Below are 16008 nucleotides of genomic sequence, written 5' to 3'. Positions count from 1 at the left end.
TACATAGGTCCATTTTGGTGCTCACCTACTCATTTGCCTGGAAGATTCAGTGTAGCAATACATTTAGCATGTATGTAGTCTGTTCTCTTATTAGCCAAAGGTAGGGAGAGAGGCAAAAGGGGATCTAGCTCTCCTTTTTCTCTTCTTCTCATTTTTCTTTTGCTAATGAAACAGTTTTTAAATATATTTTCAGTGTTCAGTTTAGGGAAGGAAAACAAATGGTCAGTTTTTTAGTAAACTTAGTAATTCTGGGTAGAAAATTATAGTCGTTTCCAAGTTCTGAATAAATAACATGCTGGGCCCAGGACAGAACACCCCATCGTTTCTGGGTGGGAGACTGATTCCCTAAGTCACCATGTACCCCACTCAGTGTGTGCTGAGAGAAGTTACTACTCTTGTTCTCTTGTCTCCCCTTGGGCCAGCCCACTATGTCTGATGAGACTGCTGGAAGGAATGTAAAGAAGATATACCAGGACAAGCCCTGATGTGAGCATTTGGTGACCTCTTGTATCCTGGAAAGAGCCAATTTCCCTGCAGTTCTATCCCAAGTTCTCTTTCTCTAGGTTCTAGTCAGGCTGCTGGAATTTGTATCCTGCATCCTCCACTATTGATTGGTGTTACTCTGAGCAAGCCACAGTTCCCTCATCTGTAAAATATGAGCAATAGCACTGTTTGCTTGTATTTGCTCTGAGATGCAGTGAGTTCATGGGAGTGGCATGCCAGAACAGTTTTTGTCAAACAATGTCTCTTCTACAGTCAAGTGTCTCCTTCACCACCACCACCACCATCATCATCATCCCTCAGTAGCAAACACCTTTCCACCTCTGTGGTGTGCACCTCATTCTCCATCTCCCTTCCCTCCATTTCATACGCATAGTATTTCTCAACAGCAAGGGAAATTTTGCCTTATTTTATAGTTTTTTCCTTCTTTTCACTTTTTTAAACATTCTTTTTTGGGAGTGATTCTAGTCTCTTCTGCCCTTATGTAACACACATGCATGGATAGATCTTCTATTTACATTGCTAAATGTATCTCCCCTTCCCTCCAATATCAAGTACCATAAATCCGACTGCTCTCAATTGTTTCCTAGATGTAACGCCAAAATCTCAAACATAATCTGCCTAAGATAAACTAACAGTTGATGTTATCATGCACTCTGCCAGGCTCCTGGAAGTGGCTCTTCCCACTCAGGCCCTCCTAATGACGTGATAATCTTAATCTTCCACCACCTGTGCGATCTGTGGACCAGCATTTAAATGTACTTCCTACTTCAGATAGTAAAGATACTTCGGTTCATCCACATTAGAGACCTATGAATTTTCTCAGAAAGATTGATCTCAAATTAGAATTTTGCAAATCATATAATTAATTGAAGTATTTCAGAATTGTTCAAAATCAGTTCTCCATTAGAATTACAGATCTTAGTGCTTGAAGGGATTTGGGCCTTCTGCCATCTATTGTGTATGTTGTAAACATCAATCACTGAGCCCAGTGTAGAGAATACAATTAAATTCAAGAAAAACCCTTCTTTGAACCATGTGCTGGTTCATTAGGGAATAAAGATCTGTGAGCAGGTTGAGAATATTTCTCTGTGGCAAAGTCTACAATGGCAAGTTCTATAGAAACACAGAAAGGGCAGACTCTGGGAATCTTAGCCCAACATCTCTACAGTATACAAATATTTTGCAATTTGGGCTGATAATTCAGAGGAAGCATAATTTCTGTATCCCCTCCCTTAGCTCCAGTTTATCCACCAAGCAATTTGCATGAGGTCACTGAAGCGTCTAGTGCTTATTCACCTGATGTTAAACCCCTTCCTACTTGCTAAGTATGAGTAGTTGTACAGTAGTTTAAAAATCTCTCCCTCTAAGCTTGAACCTCTTTTGAGTATACGCAATTATTTTCTGTTGTTATAGACTACTTAACTAAGCAGGATTGACATCCATCACTAAAAGTACTCACTGCATACTTTTTTTTTTTTTTTTTTTTATCACTGCATACTTTTAAGCAGGGTTCTGGATTCAGATATAGTTTAAATCACCACATGGTGAAAGTATCCTCTGTGTTCTTAAGATTCAGATCACTCATTACATGTGAACATTTAACTTTTTTCATCATCCAAATGCTACTTTTATAAATGTATTTAATTAACTCTTTTGTTTCATTAACCAACTATAATACAGAGAACCAAAGATAATTTACTGGGTGGATAGTTCTTAATAAGGACCAGGTGGTTTACTTTATGTGAACATTACTCTAATTTTCTCAGTGTTTTCATAAGGTCTTTGCCATAATGTTTCTCTTGCATAATGGGAAAAAAAGTTAGACATATCATCATGCCCCATATTATAGACATATCATCATGCCTACTCTTTATATTTTTATCCTTTAGTGTAAAGTTAAGACACACTGTAAATTTCTATAGTGAACACTACAGATCTGGTCTCAATGTGCATAGATCCACTGTCACCAAAAGTCTTAAGTCGTGTTAGCTTAAAAGTTCCACTCCAAAAGCTCCACTGGCACTCATGTTTGATGTTACCATTTTATTCCATTTTGTAAGCTCGTGGTCTTCTTTCAAAATTCAAAATAGCCTAATCCACAAAAAACATACATGAGTTCTTACTATGTCAGAGTACTAAACCTGATATTATAATTGCCATAAAAAAAACCACTGAGTTCTGAGTTACCATAAAATGGCAGGCTTGTTTCAGGATTACCTCTGACCCACATTCACCATTGTAGCAGTGTGCTCACAAAAATCCTTCTCCATTTAGCAAGAGAGGAGAAATTATATCCTCTTTTTTTCCACCCTTTAATTTAAATCAAATTTACAAATTCCACTAATCCCCAGCAGATAGAGAAGATGGTGTTGACAATTCACAGGGGATCTGAGGGGTTCAGCAATGGTGACATTCACTCCCAACCACACCAGCTGCCCCAGTAGAAGCAGTGTAGCACAATGCCATTCAATGCCAAGAACTATGCAATTAGTACTCTGTTATGTTTAACTAGTGAGAAGGAGGTCTCAGAAGGCATTTATACCACTAATCACCAGAAGAGATCTATCTATGCCATTAGAAATGGGATAATATTAAAAGATAACTCTAAAGCTCACATTATTCCTAATCCATTGTAAAATGCTCACCCTACAATCAATTTACTCCAATATGTTACTATTTCTAAACATTGATAGTCATTAGGAGCTGAGTTTCAATATAATTCTAGACAAGACCTTTTATAGTGGAGTGTTAATATTTTTCAAAAGAATATTTCTGGGACATTTCCCAGATCAGCATCTGGCTTTTTCATAGTTCCCTAAGGAAAGGACTTACAAGGAAAAGCAGTGGAATAATTACATTTATTAACAATTTATTTTATGCGTGAATTTTTTTGCACATCTGTAAGCAGCCCACACTTTCTCAGGTACCAACTGGTTCTGTTTTCCTTTATTTGTCTCTGAGTAACTGACATGAATGATAATACCCAGCAATGCACCTCCCCCAACACACACACACACACACACACACTTCAGTGAGTATTCAATAAGATTCAGTTTCATAATGAGTATCTGTAGTTTGTTGGGTGGAACACATTTTCCAACACATAAACTCTTCTCTTGTAACAGAATTATTTTCAAGAACTGTCACTAATCACACTAATTTCAAATTAAGAAACAATTAAATAGAACATGGGGAAGAGTTAAATAGCCCAGACGTGAAAATAGAAATAACAAGGGAAACAGTAGTTCTCTAGCTCCACTAAGGTAGCAAAAGAAAACAAGTGTAACCATGCAGATGACTGAGAATTTTGAGAGATATGCTGTTTTTCTTGAGAGAGATGCTATAAAATTCACTGAATTATCAGCAAAGTCTACTATCCTATCTTTTATATTATTTAACTAAATCATTACTGAACTTCAGAATACATAGGATTTTCGGTTATATAAAAGTAAGTTGCATTATTTGTTTCAACATAGAATCCATTGTCACTGGGTAAACCTGTGAAAAAAAAAAGGTCTCCCCACAAGCAAAATGTACCCTAAAAAGGAGGCATATATACACACAGACAAATATAATGCCAGGCACAATTACATAAATGATCTAAGTGGGAAATATGTAAATGGTTCTGGAATTCTGAGAGAGTGCCAGTTTGGAATTGGAACAGGAAAAAGAAAATTCATGAAGAAGATGGCATCTAAACAGAACTTTGAATGATTGGGATTTCAACTGGTGGAAATAATGGGAAATGCAAACTACTTAGAGACACTTTAATATCATAGAAGTAAAAAGAAAGAGACAAGTGAGTTTTTGTCTCGTTGAATATAGAGCATTCTTGCAATTTAACATGGTAAGGCAGTTTGGGATAAACCTTATATCAAAAAAAGGAAATTTGGATATCTGAACAACTGGTTATATGAAACACTGATACTGAAGGATAGGTGAGAAACAAAAGATGTATTTAACTTATGAAATATGGTCTCTAACTGTAAGGAAAATGTGTCCTATTACTAGGAGATACCATTATTTTATTACATTTGTGGCTACTTTTGCAGATAGAAATTTCACAATGAGAACTAGGGGAGAATTAATTATTCTATATGGAGGAACAAATAAAAACAAAATTTCTAGGGAAAAAAATCCAAGAAGAAGATTCAGATTAGATACTGTTCAGAAGAAAAGGTCAAAGAAAAAAAATAGAATAGTTGAAGATCAGCCAAAGAGAGATTTTAAAAAAAAAGAGACATTAGATATAATGAGACATTTTTCAATTGTTTTCTGAAGGCCTTGGGATGTCAGTCCCTTTGTCTTTCTCATATATAGTACATTCTAAAGCAGAGGCACAGGAATGTTGAGTTCTGTACTCACAGGGGCAGAACTCTTAATAGGATGTCTGCAAGCTATAGCCCATGAGGTCTGATGATATTTGACAATATTGCATTGTCCTTTGGAGGCAGACTTTGCCTTCAGGGCAAAGAGTCGATTTCAGTAAGCAGATGATGAGGAGCCACTGAAGTTTGGCTTCTTTTGCTTATTTTTAAAATAAACTCTGTGTCTTAGAAGTATATTTTTGATAGAAACATATAGATCTTGGAAAAGTAAAGGTTGAGAAGGTGAGAAACAGATTATAAGACTACAATATAATCTGGTTTAGGAGGATTGATTAAATGAATTAGGGCAATGGCAGTAGGAATGGAAATGGAGAGACAGTTATGACAGGTGTTTGCAAATAAAGCCAAAAGAAATTGGCATACCACCAATTTGAATAATGTTGAAAAAGTGATCTCAAAGATCTCTTGGCAAAGAAAATGCAAAGCTGCTTTCAATAGTCTAATTGTCAGTGGGAATAGTAGACTATTACTTCAAAACTATATTAAAAATGAATAATTTTGTTAAAGTAAAAACTAATGTTTTCAGCATAAGATAATACTATGAAACTGAACAAAGGACACTTTATTTAAAATGAGTTTGGGAGGCCAGAATGGGGGGCTCATCATCAGTGAGCTGTCTATACTCATCATCAGTTATAGACTCCAACATAAAAAGAGGTACCTTGCATCCCCAGCAGGAAGAATCCTATACTTTGCTACTAGAACAGGAAGAAGAAAGATTTTCCCCTTCCCTGGCAACAGCTTAGCCAATTAGAGACTGTCACAACTCAGCCAATGAAAAACCACTACACTTCCAACTCCTAGTTTACTCCAGTGGACTTTCTATTTGTAACAGCTCCTCCCGAACTCCCTCCCCCTTTCCTGCATAAAACAGCATTCTGAGGATCCTAGGTGACTCGGTTAAGTGTCTGATTCTTCATTTCAGCTGTAGTTATGAACTCAGGGTTGTGAAATTGAGGCCCATGTGGGGCTCTGCCCTGGGTGTGGAGCCTGCTTAACATTCTCTCTCTCCCTCTGCCCTCCCTTAAAAAAAGCATTCCTCCCTGTTCTCTGGACTCGCTTATAGTTTTACCATAGCTTGCATTTCCCAAATTGTAACTCTCAGCTATTCCCAAATAAACCCATTTTTGCTGGTAAACTAACTGACAATTTTAAGGTTAACAATAGAAAAATTCAACCAAGGGAATTAAATAAAACCATGTTATCTTATATTTGATTGTAAATATGACTATCAGCTCCTGCCCCCTTTTTTGGTAAACATGCAATTTAGCTCTGTCCTCTAAAATTCCTAGAAGCAATGACAGTGTGCAATCCAGTTCTTTGATTATTGTCTCTCAATATCATCTTTATATCAATAGGAAATAGAATCCAACTTGAAGTGGTTTTTACTCACCCAATATGGGACTGTTTGGCAGCTAATTCCAGATATAAGAGGTAGTATTCTGCAAGACAAGTAACACATTTTCTCTAACAAATCAATGGCATGTTAAAAAAAGAAAAGGGTGCCATTGTAGGATAAAAGACATGTAAGAAACATAGTAAATTTAGACCTCATTAAAATGACTAAGCTGTTCAAACTTACCTTCAGTATAATCAGAAAGACATTGTATGGTATTAAGAATTTGCTCTTAATTCAGTTAGGTATACTGTTTGGTAGGAAGAAGGAGTAAGAAAAATGTCCTTATAAGTTGAAGATGTACTCTGAAGTTTGTTTCTGGTGAAAAGATATATCTAGAGTTTCCCTTAAAATACTAATGAATATGGAATAATGTATGGAGATGAGTTGGTACAGTGGGAAGGGGAACAGATGTAAATAGCTCAGTGAAATGTTGAAAATTATTGAAGCTGGGTGATATGTTTATGCAACTCATTAACCTTTATTCTCTAACTTTATGTATGTTTGGGAATTTCCACAAAAGGATGATCAAAGAAAAGATTCCTCCTTCGTTTTAGATGATAAGGTAGGCTACTCTGATAACCATGTAAGTGGTCTCCCCACTTCATATACATCCTCATTTGATTCATTTCCAAAACTATCACCATGTTGTTGTTTTTTAAATTATATGACTTCTCCACTTCAGTAGATTCCAATTGCCCCATATTGTTTGTCAGGTTAAGCAGCCACTCATAGGGCCTGCCATTTAAGGTTCTTTTTCTTTTTTTAAATAGAAGTGAAATTCACATAACATAAAGTTAACCATTTTAAAGTGAACAATTTAGTGACATTTAGTACATGCACAGTGTTGTGCCAGCAATACTCCTGGCATTTCATCACCTCTGAAGGAAACCTTATACCCATTAGGGGGTTACGTTAAGATCCTTTATAGTCTGGCCCAAAATGAGAAATTAGATGTCCCTCTAAATATGGCCAATGCTTTTCCTACTTCCTCCCTTGCTCACATTGGTCCTTCTCTAGTAATGTCTTTTCCAATTATTGCCTTTATATTATAAGACTCATTTAAAGTCCAAAGCAAATTCTACCTTATTCATGAAGTCTCAACAACAATGCCATAAATTGGGTTGATATTCTATCTGAATTCAAGCTTTGACGCATTTTATACTAATGAAAGATTATGCTCTTTGTTAGGATTATATTGAATATAGGAAATCCTATATTCACAATTTATTATTTCAATGTTAATAGAACCAAAAAAATCTTAGAGGAAAGTTCTATCCCCAGCCAGTCCTTTGGGCTATTATATCTATGGGGAAGAAAATGGGTTTGGAATAAGAGAAAAACAGAGCTGAGCCTCTGCAGTAGGTAAATTCTCTGGAAAAAGGCTGACTCCACACTAAATCACAGTGTGGGGGAGACAGTTACCATGATTGCCAATACTGTCAAAGTTTCTATAATAGACAGTGTTCCAAAATCATTTTACAAGACAAAATGAAACAAAACATGCAGTGAGGCTAAAAATAATGGGAAAATCTGTGGGCATAAGTGTTCAGTATTTGAAAATTCCCCACAAGGTCATTACTGGCAAATGCATTTTTGTTGGTTGGGTCTGGCACTCAAACTATGTAGGAGAGCCAGAGCCTTCCATACCCACCTGGTTTTATTCCATGGCTCCATCACTCTCATGGTCCCTAATCTTGCCAGGAGCAGAGTCTGGCACAGGTGAGGATGAATCACAGATATCACAGGAATATGCACATAGTAAAGGCCTATGTGCTTTAGAGGGAATTTAGTCCAATCTCCTCATCTTGAAGAGGAAGAAATGGCAGTTTCTAAAGGAGATGGACTTTTCCAAATTTGCTTAACCAGTAGCAGCAAAACCCATCTTAGAATTCAGATATTCTGGGCCTGATTCCAAGATTCTTTACTAGGACCTAAGTTATTGATTTATGTATATATTCTTTTATTTTTATTAAGTTTTAATAAACTTGTTTACTTCATTTTTCTGTGCCTATGAGTTTTCCTTAAAAGCTTAGTTTGTGATAGTCCTTGATTTTCCTTGAGGAGTCCTTGAGTCCTTGAGACTCTTGAGCACTACATTTATTTATTTGCTTTTTTAAAAAAGCAAAAGTCATTTTATAGCAGTTGGTTACAATTTACTGAGTACCGTTAGGTGTCTAGATCATATTGCTAAAGGACTGCTGAGGGGAAAAATTAACAATAAGGTAAAAGCTTAATATCTGTTAGAGACAGGGGTGATTTATAAGAAAATCAACCACTGAACAGTAGTCTGTGACAGATACATGTCCTACCCTTGGGAATAAGTCCAATGTCTGACTCAGTTTCTGGCTTTCCAGACCAAAGTAGAGGTCCTGCTCAGCCAAGCCATTGTACCTCAGAGAGTGGCTAAGGTTGTAACCACTGCCCTGATCTTTTACTTATGCATTGTGTTAATTTTCTGGGGCTACTGTAACAAAGCACTGCTAACTAGATGCCTCAAATAACAGAAATTTATTGTCTCACAGTTCTGGAGACTAGATGTCTGAGATCAAGGTGTTGGCAGGGGTTGGTTCCTTCTAAGGGCTGTGAGCTCCCTCTATACCATGCTTCCTGGCTTCTGGTAGTTTTGTGACAATATTTGGTGTTTGGGGCTTGTAGATGCATCACCTCTGTATTTTGGATTTATTTCTCACAGTTCTAAAGGTTATAGGTTCAAGGTAAAAAATGTCGGCTGATTTGGTTTCTGGTGAGAGCTCTCTTCCTGGCTTAGAGACAGCCACCTTCTTGCTATGTCCTTGCATGATGGAAATAGAGCACTCTGGTATTTCTTCTTATAAAAACACTAAGCCGGGCAGCCCCGGTGGCGCAGTGGTTTAGCACCGCCTGCAGCCCAGGGCATGATCCTGGAGACCGGGGATCGAGTCCCACTCAGGCTCCCTGCATGGGGCCTGCTTCTCCCTCTGCCTGTGTCTCTGCCTCTCTCTCTCTCTCTCTCTCTCTCATGAATGAATAAAAAATAAAATCTTTTAAAAATAAATAAATAAATAAAAACACTAATCCTAGGGTGCCTAGGTGGCTCAGTCAGTTAAGCATCTGACTGTTAATTTCAGTTCAGGTCATGATCTCAAGGTCCTGGGATGAGCCCCACATCAGGATCCACACTCAATGCAGAGTCAGCTTGAAATTCTCTCCCTCTCCCTCTTCCTCTGTCCCTCCCCACTCCCTGCTCACACTCTTTCTGTCTCTCAAATAAATAAATGTTCAAAAAAAAAACACTAATCCTATCAGATTACTCCCCCATCCTTATGATTCCATTTAACATTAATTCTTTATAGACCCTATCTCCATGATTTTGGGAAAGACAAATTCAGTCCATGGCAACCCCAGTCTCTGCCCTCTTGTTCATATGATATTCTCTTTGTATGCATATCTATCTCTGTGTCCAAATTTTTCCTCAGTTGTATTAGAATAGGGGTCTACTTTAATGTTAATGAGTCACATCTGCTACAACTCTGTTTCTGAATGATGTCACATTCTGAAGTACTAGAGACTTGATTATTTGAATATGGGAGGGAATACAATTCAACCCATAACATGTGTGTACCCTTTCTTTGGACCAGGCCTTCCAACATTTAGGTGGCATTTTGTTTTTCATTCCTCCACAAACAAATCGTGAGGCAAGACTTTGAATGCAAGCAGATAGTTGGGAAGTATATGAAAATGAACAAGAGAGTAAAGAAGTGAAATTGAAAAGGATGCAGCTTAAGTCAGCTGCCACAGTGGAGGAGACTGGGAAAACCTTATTAATCCCATGAGAGAGAGAGGGATAGAAAGCAGAGCTATTCCTCGAGAGAGATAGGGGAGCTAGAGTATTTAAACACCAATGTCTCTGTCTACCGTTGGTTAGTAGCTCCTGTGTCCTTCCTCTCTCCATCTCCATTTGTCCCCAGTTCCCTTCTCTCTCTATTTCTCTCTCCCTCTTTCTCTCATTGTCTCTCATCCTTTCCTTTTCTCTCATTATTTCTTTCAGCTTAGACCACATATCCCTGAGGAAAATGCATAAATATGAGCAAAGACACCACCACCCTCATGCCTCACTCTAGTCCTACATCCCTGGAGTACTAATCTGGATTTCTGCTTAGTCTTCATTTCTCATATCTGGGATAATACTTAGAAATATTCATGTTAAACATGATTCTCTCCCATGTCTGGCATCATAAGCTTATCTGCAACCCAGACTCACTCTAGGTACTGAACTGTGTTCTCAACTTAGAATCTTATTCTGGAAACCATGCACATCTATCTACTTTATCTATCTACCACTAAGGCAGAAAAACAAGTATAACAGATGCATAAAACATTTAGAATCTGCTTGCTTATGGTATTTGCAATCTTAATTTGTATTTATGTTTTGTCTGTGAACCCTAACACAGACTCCATTTTTGCTTAAAATTTTTGTGGCCATAGATTATGGCTTTTAAGGTTACCTCTAAATGTCTTTCAGTACTTAGAACATTTGGCCCATGCCTATGACTATAATAAAAATAAAATGAAATGATTAATTCCAAACCTTCTAGCAAGCTTTAAAAAGACACACCCCAGCATGCATATGCACATGCAAAGTCTGAAAATTAATATCTACTTGCAGATGTCATTCCCCAAATATTTTCAACCTGTCATAGAAATGATGGTGGGATAAGACCTACAGATGGCCTAAAGCTGGACGTGGCAGGTAGAAGGGAGTGATAAACCACATCAACTGCTGCAAGGTGGGTAAAATGAAGACAGAGAATTAGCTATTGGGTTTGGCAAAATGTAAGACATTAGTGACTTTGAGGAGGTGTGTCAGTGGAATGGTGGAAAGAAAAACTTGATTAAAATAAGTAAGGCAACAAAGGGGAAGTAAGAAAGTGGAAACTGTATACTGACAGCTCTTTTAAGATTAACTGTTGGGGAAGCAGAAAAAATATCCAGTATTTGGGGAGGGGTATAAGCCAAGGGGAAAAAAAAAAAAAAACATTTATATCAAGGCTTGTTTTTAAGCAAATGGAAATGATCCAGGAGAAACTGATGATATTACAGAATAGAAAAGGGGATAATTGGGAGAGTAAATGGGGTAAGGTAGAATAGTGAAGAGATGGCCTGATAGGAAGAAGGATCCTAAGACAGGGCCAACTATGTGTATAGATACCAGTAGATTCATAGGCTTGGTGGAAAGATGAGATTGTTTTCATCTGATTGCATCTATTTTATTAATAAGATACAAGATGAGGTATCCACAGGTGGGGAAGGAGGAAGCGGAGGGATTAGAGTTTTGAGACAAGGGTTGCATTAGTTTCCTAAGGGAACCATTCCATTTTTGCTTTCCACTGCCTCAGTGGTCAGTGGCTACCAATATCAGATGATCAGATGAACTATATGTTTATGGATTTCCAACTCTAAATCTTGGGCTTCTCCACATATGTTGCATTCTCTTCCTTGAATACTCCTCACCCCCAGAAGAGCCTCTGTGGTGACTTAAAATATAATACATAAATTCCCCACTATGCCTCCCCTCAAGAGGCAGAGCTTAATCCCTTCCCTTTGAGATAGGCTGGACTTAGTGACTTCTATTGAATATCAAGACAGAGTGATATCACTTTAAGGCAGGATTATTTATAAAAGACTTCAAGTGAGGCATTGACTCACACATTACCTCATAGCCCATGGGTGAAGTTGAAGTTCAGTTCCTCCTTTGTCCAGCGGATAACTTCCCAGTGACAGTAGAGCACCTAACCCCACAGAAGGTATAAGGTCAGCTCTCCTTTGGCCCCACTGCCACCAGGAGGGGACAAGGGGGGCAGAGTGCCAACGAACCCTAAGCACCACCATTCTACCTCATTCATGCCAGCCAGGTGGATATGGAGGTTCAAGAGTTCTTCCATTCAGTTTTGGCTGGCTGGAGTACGGTGGGTATTGCCAAAACATTTTTCTGTTATTAGACCGCTGTTTCCCCAGGCCTTTGGCAAGAGGATACCAGGATTTTCTTGGAGCTTTTTTATGTGTTGGTGGTTATGGGTTAGTGGCTTCTGAAGTGCACTTCCTGGGATATATGGGCAGTGATAAGGAAACCCAGGGAGCTCTCTACCATGTTGTTTTTCAAGTCCTGAAGTCCTCAGCTATCAACCTTCTTTCACCTTTCAGAGACTTTCTATGCTTCTACTCTGTCTAGAGTTTTGTTGTTGCTATTATTTTAGTGTAAGGGGGAAGGTAGCAGGAATGGGGCTGCTGTATCTTGGAGGAATTGAAGGAATCTAGATTTTTAATTTTGATCAAAGTTCCTCAGTGTCCTAAGTTTTGAAGGAGGAACTACATGTCCTCAGGTTTAAGACTCCAAAGGGTAGACTGATAGCGTTGCTGTGTGCAAATGACAATGAACATGTAAGTTGATTGCTTTCAGTTTTTGTTTTGTCTTTGGTGCTCTACTTACAAAGGTCTATAGTTTTTGAATGGTCCCAGCCCTATTCTGCCTATAAGCTCTGTTAATATTTAGGAGCTTTTTTTTTTTTTTGTTTTTTACAGAAAAGAAAAAAAATTTCTAGGAACACTTACATGGTGTTTGACATTCTTGCATTCTATCATCTGAATTAGTACAGTATTTACCTTCAGCAAATTTATTTACCATCCCTCCCTCTCTCTCAGCACTGCCTGCTTTAATTACCTGTTGGTTAGATATTAGCTTGGTTTCCCCTAACAAAATCTTTTGGGTAAGAATGTCTGTTGTAATCTACTCAAGGTCAAGGACCACACTGTAAATTTTTTCTGTTACAGTTTGTGGTCTTTCTGACAAGGATGTCAGTTGGAGATGAATCCTTGCAAAGTACAAGGTGTTGTCCCATTCTTGTCCATGAGGTACTATTGAACACCTTGAATATTTCACATACACATCACATTTATTTTAAATACCTTTATGACAATAACTAATTCAATGGATTCTGCAGATAAAATATCCCCAAACAGCATTTCTCTCCTTCCAACAATGGCTAAATATTATTTTTCGTATCTCACCACAACCATGCTTGAGTGAATAAAGCAGAAGTATGTGCATACATAATAATCATGTATTTTAGTTTCTCCTTATTGATTGGATGAAATGTTTTTAATTCAGTCTAGGTTAGATAGTCTTGAGAGAATTCCTATTCATTATACGTTCTTCTAATTTTAAGAACCTATGACTTTGCCCAATTTTTCTTAAAATTCTCTCTGTTGAAAAAATAATACATTTGATCTCCAGTAAGCACATTAATTATATTAATTATATTGACACAACCCTTTATATTTGCTAAATATTTTCTCATATTTTTTCACCTTGACCTCCTCAGTAGATCTTGGAGTTAAATATATAGCATATTTCCCTATTTACATTTTTCAAATGAAGAAATGGAACCTCATTGAGGTGAAATCACTTCAGAGGCCTTGTTGTGACTGATTGATATCCTTATACATTAAATCATCAGAAGGACAGACTATCATTTACATGTGAGTAAACTCAGATTTGATAGTTTTTGTCACATATGCTCAAACCTTCTTGGGAACATCGCTCATACTTTATTTTATGTAAAATGCAAAGCCCCTCCTTTGTCTCTCCATCTCTTTCATCATCCTCACCTGTTTCACATGACCAAGTGTGCTGTATAAGGAATCATCAGAGTATTATTGCAAATGGAGAAAAATCAGATAAAACCCAGTGTCCCTGGCTACAGCCTGTGTGCTTATGAGCACAATGCTTTACTTACAGTAGAATGCCAGCACGAATAGACTGCTGCCTTTGAAAGGATGAGCATGCGTTCTGACCTAATAACTATCTAACACTAGCTACAATTATCTTTCTCCAAGTGGCACATTACTATCTGACACATTAATTGTTGTGTCATTTCTTTCTGAAAGGCATGTTGAGTGTCTAGTACAAACCAGAAACTTCATGAATTATCCATGTCATAGTGCTGTAGCACTGATTTACCTTTTCCAAAAAAAAAAAAAAAAAAAAAATCAACCCAGTCTCATCACTGTTTTCAATTACCACAGGCAGATCTGCACTGCCCTGTGACCCCAAGAGCTTTCTTCCTGGGTCTTGGTATTTCTGACAAACATTGACAATGGTGTCCTTACTCACTATGGCTATGAAAGCATTCCTCCTCTTAGGTAAACTGCAGAGACAGAGCTTTGCTAACTGGGGCCTTTTTCCTGACATAGCTTTTTCTTAGGAAGTATTGTACCAGAGTGACAAGTCTTGCTTTGTGCCCATTCCATTTGGGTTCCTTTCTACTCTCTTCCAGGAGGAGCTCTCTGAATGGAGGAATGTTTCCAGGGTAAAAAGACCCCAGCAAGCCCAAACATTCAAGTTTGAATGACCTTCCATCTCTGTAGCTGCCATTTGGCAGCCTTCAAAGCTGATGGGTTGGCGGTGCTGGGTTTGCCTCTGGGCCTGTCATTTGTCGTGTTGTTGGACCGCTGATGGGCTGTCACCGCTTACCCTGTAAGACTGCACTTTCCTCTTCCAATTTTGGCTGCTACTAGAAGATAAAAATCAAGCAGCCACACAGCCCTTCACCCTTCTTTAGAGCCTAGTGGTTGAATCAGCTGAGAAGTGAAAAACACAATCCTTCCATTGTCTTACCAAATACATAGGGTTTGCATATTCCACTGCAAATTACCACTAAAAAAAAATCAGAATTAGAATGCATTTGGTGTTCCATACCTTGCTGCTAGTTAATGCCATGCCACCCTGAAGACTCATCTCTCCTTTTGGGTTTAATTGGGTTCTTTTCTGTTGCTTTCATATCAGTTTGCACCTGACTGACATATACTGCTGCTGATTACCAAGTGAGTTGTTCAGTGAGCTAGAGGTATGATAAATTAAACATGATATGTATCACTCAATCCATCTTTGGCTGCTTCATGGTACATTATAATTTGGGAAGGGACTATTAAAATAAAATATTAAAGAATAAGCAGAAACAGCCCACTGTTAACGTGTCCAATGGCAAGAGAAAATTACAGGTTTCATTGTATATGCGGCACCATCTGCCTCTTTGCCGAGCCTGAGCCTTCGGCTCTCCCAGGGGAAATAGCTGTGGATAAGTTATTCAATTAGAACAGCATTATTGGCCAGCTACCTTGGAGAATTGGGTTGATGATGTTGTGATTATCCCGCCCTACATTCCTTCATGTCTCCAGCAGGCTGCAGTGCATGGCAACTTCCTTAAGTGTTTACCGAGCCCTACAGTAGAGGTGAACAATTGGAATAAGGAATATCAAGGATTCCTGAAAGAAAATCAATTTTGAATGAACTTTTCTTGCTTAGCCACAGCTTCAATATTCTGAGTCATACTGTATTTTTGTGGACTTTCATTGAATTAAGGGATAGAAATGGCAGTAGAGAGGAAAGTGAATTTCATGATATGCATTTAACCTGTGGCACTGCACAAAATAATTCTTCACATAAGATTACAAGTCAGAAGAATACTCAATCTTCCTCAAATATATTAGTCTTAGGGATGGAGGAATCTCATAGGGGCATAACACATTTTTAATAAAGACTTTAGCTGTCCTTCAAAAATATTCGTATCATAAAAGTCATAATTATTTACAAGTAACTCTACCAGGAGTTCAGAGCCTTTTACAGATCATGTCATTCAACCAGCTTCCTAAATGGGAGGCTGTTGGGGATGTTCATTGTTA

At 38.0% G+C, this 16008-nt stretch overlaps 1 long non-coding RNA gene across 1 annotated transcript; it reads left to right on the top strand.

Annotated features, from left to right (window-relative positions):
- Window positions 1-5149: 5149 nt before the first annotated feature.
- Window positions 5150-15244, top strand: LOC119865203. The gene is made up of 3 exons (XR_005376380.1): window positions 5150-6853; window positions 10937-11057; window positions 14604-15244. It is a non-coding gene; the product is annotated as an uncharacterized LOC119865203 (long non-coding RNA).
- The last annotated feature ends 764 nt before the right edge of the window (window positions 15245-16008 follow it).

The sequence above is a fragment of the Canis lupus genome, chromosome 22, assembly GCF_011100685.1.
Source record: "Canis lupus familiaris isolate Mischka breed German Shepherd chromosome 22, alternate assembly UU_Cfam_GSD_1.0, whole genome shotgun sequence".
NCBI lineage: Eukaryota > Metazoa > Chordata > Mammalia > Carnivora > Canidae > Canis > Canis lupus.
Note: the sequence above shows the minus strand (reverse complement) of the source record. Positions and strands in the feature narration are given on the sequence as shown.